The sequence below is a fragment of the Elaeis guineensis genome, chromosome 6 (genome assembly GCF_000442705.2).
Source record: "Elaeis guineensis isolate ETL-2024a chromosome 6, EG11, whole genome shotgun sequence".
In the NCBI taxonomy this organism is placed as follows: Eukaryota; Viridiplantae; Streptophyta; class Magnoliopsida; order Arecales; family Arecaceae; genus Elaeis; species Elaeis guineensis.
Window position 1 is genome coordinate 47982029 of NC_025998.2, and position 3158 is coordinate 47985186.

The 3158-nt window shown below is 42.8% G+C and overlaps 1 pseudogene; it reads left to right on the forward strand.

Annotated features, from left to right (window-relative positions):
- The first annotated feature begins 429 nt into the window (after nt 1-429).
- The window catches only part of LOC105034914 (granule-bound starch synthase 1b, chloroplastic/amyloplastic-like), a 4127-nt pseudogene continuing 1398 nt past the window's right edge, over nt 430-3158 (forward strand).

Genomic DNA, 3158 nt, shown 5'->3' on the forward strand with positions numbered 1-3158 from the left:
AAATGTAGAAATACTATAATTAATTTTTAACTTTTTTTTCAATGATTAAATATGAATAAATTAAATCTACTAATAAATAAATATGGATAACTCAAATCTGCTAAAAAATATATTAAGTATTGATAGAAAGTGACTAACGCCAACAGAGGAGCGCCAAAACAAAAAAAAGAAAAAAAAATGCACCAGCTCCATCTTCCTTGATTAAGTAAAATAATAACATTACCGCCTGCCCCACCTTAGGTATTTTATTTTTTCTCCTCTCCATCCGTCCCACCTCGAGCCCCACACCCCCCACCCCCCCTCTCTTCCTCTTCGACAGTCTTGCCCTACACCGTGCCCTCCACACCCAATTGGTACTTCTGCCCCACCGCCTCCCATCCCACCCACTCCCCGGTGGTCTTCACCCACGCCCCACCCCTCCCCCAATCGATGCTTGTTACCCATCCCACCAACATCTACCACCCCCAACCCCGACCTCCCTACCCATGCTGCACCACCTCCTCCCCCTTCCCAGGCATTCTTCCCCACCCTCCGCACCCCCAACCGATGCTCGCCCGTGGTTCCCCCCAAACCCCCTTACCCATCCTAGGCACCCACGGCTCCTCCACCTTGGGCTCCCCAATGCACCCCCCCACCATCCCGATGCCCGCGGCTTTTTTCTATGCCGCCCTCTGCCACGCGCACCTGCCCCAACCTTCTGCATCGTTCTCCAACACCCCCTCTCTCCTAGATCAAGGTGAGCTTCTCCTCTCATTGAATCCATAATCAGCAAGCATTTCCATCTTCTTTAGCAAGTCCTCTTTAGGCATGGAGGCCGCCAAGTTGATGGCATCCAAGTAGCAATTAGAGGAGTTGGCAATGCCAAGATCCTCCTCCATGGTGGTGAACGAGGCATCGAGAATGTCAGGCTTGAGGATGAGGAGGTTAGGGACTTTTTTGATGATGGTGAAGGGGTCGAGGCCATGGTGGTGAAGGAGGCCGACATTTTGGGAGAGGACCTTGTCGGATTTGATGGTGAGGAGCTAGGAGCCGCAATGGAGAGTGGTGATGGTGGCGCAGGGATCGAATGGGGGCAGGAGGGAGCGAAGGAGGTTGATGATGGGGGCGAGGTAGGTGGTGCTGTAGCTAAAGGCAGAGGTGATGGTGAGGTAGGTGAGGTCCTTGGTGGGACCGAGGGAGGGTAGGAGGCACTCAAGGAGCTTGAGCCTGAGAAGGAGGTTGGTGCGGACGTTAGTAGCGAGGATAGTGGGGCGGTGGCGGACGAAGGCGTAGAGCTGGGGTGGGGAGAGGTCAGTGCGGTGGCGGAGGAAGGCGATGACGGTGTTGGGCTTGTCAAAGGAATTCAAGATGCCTTTTTTTAATCATAATCCCTTAGGCATCGGGAAAAATTGGAGGAAAACTATATGGTCCTAATGCTGGAACAGATTATGAAGACAACCAGCTATGCTTCTATCTTTTGTGCTTGGTTAGCAATTTCCCTCTCCTAGTTAATATAAAAGTTTTACTATTGATCTCTTGAATGTTACTCTTCTTTAAGAAACAAATACTTGTGTGTGGATTGTATTGCTAATGAATTAAAATAAACTCTTGTTAAACAATATTTTTCTATGGCATCTTTGTTAAAAAATGAGACTAAAGTTTTACATTTATCTGTGCATGCATATTACTCGCTGATCTCTAGCACATAAAACAAATTTGAGTTTGCATATCATGAATATTGGGAATGGCAAATAAGTTGCCTCTCTTGGTATTCAGAACATAAGGTGCTGCTCTGTGTTGTGTTACTCTTGCTATGCAGAGCTGCTTGCACCAACCATAATTCTTCACTTGCTGCTAAGTTTGTTGGGCCTTAACTTTGAACTCTTTGATAGAAAAGGTATGACAACACTTTCCAGTCTTCAGCAATTTGTTAAACCTTGTGATTTACAAGTGGCTTAGTTTGTAGAAGATTTTAGAGTTTCATCGTTCCTTTCCATGCTATGCTTCACTTTTCCTTAGCAACTGTATATTTGAGACAAAATGTGAAAATTCTCTTGTCATGACTGCTCTGGATCATTTCATAATGTTACAGTAAAATCTTATAAAAGTATGCCCTAGTGCTTTCCAATTTCACCATGTACTAAGATTTTGCAAAAATTTTCCCTACAACTTTTGGAAGTAATAATGTGTATTTGTTTTAGCTCAAGAAAAAAATAATTGTAATTGTTGCTTTCAGGTGGCTTTGGAAGCTCCAAGAGTTCTGAATCTCCGTGATAGTAAATATTTCTCTAGATTATATGGTATGTAGTTTAATTGCTACTTCTCACAAGTTAACAATGTCAAACTTATATTCAAGTCTTTTCTCTTGGCATCAGTTTGCGGATTTTTTGTGCAGGGAAAGATGTTGCATTTATTGCTAATGATTGGCACACTGCTCTTCTTCCTTGTTACTTGAAGAGTATGTATAAACCAAATGACATTTACATGAGTGCCAAGGTGAGCTTTCTTTGTAGTCTGAATATTATCTTGTTCTTAGTTATCAGTACAGATATCAAACAACTAGGCTGAGCATTGGTTTGACATTATTTTTAGGTGGTTTTCTTCATCCACAATATTGCTTACTAGGGCCGATTTGCCTTTTTGGATTTTGAGCTTCTTGATCTCCCAGATCATTTCATATCTTCCTTCAATTTTATTGATGGGTATGGACTCATAAGTTGTCTTGTAGAAAAATTGGCATAAGTACAATTTTTTCTTGAGATTCAAGTGCATAAATTCTTCATCCTTGTTTTCTCAATTATGATAAACCTGTGAAAGGAAGAAAAATTAATTGGATGAAGGCAGGAATATTAGAATCAGACTGCATCTTAACCGTGAGCCCATATTATGCTAGTGCTTCTTTTAGGTCCAGAAAAAGGTGTTGGATTGGATTACATTCTTCGCAAGACTGGCATCATCGGGCTTGTGAATGGGATGGATGTTCAAGAATGGAATCCAGCAACAGACAGATATATGAGTGTCAATTATGATGCAACAACTGTGAGATCTTCCTAAGATGTCAATGCAGCCTCATCATCTCATTGTAAATTTCTCATCGAAGAACACTTTCAGGTGAGGGAGGCAAAAACTCTGAATAAGAAAATGTTGCAAGCAGAAGTAGGGTTGCCTGTGGATCGAAA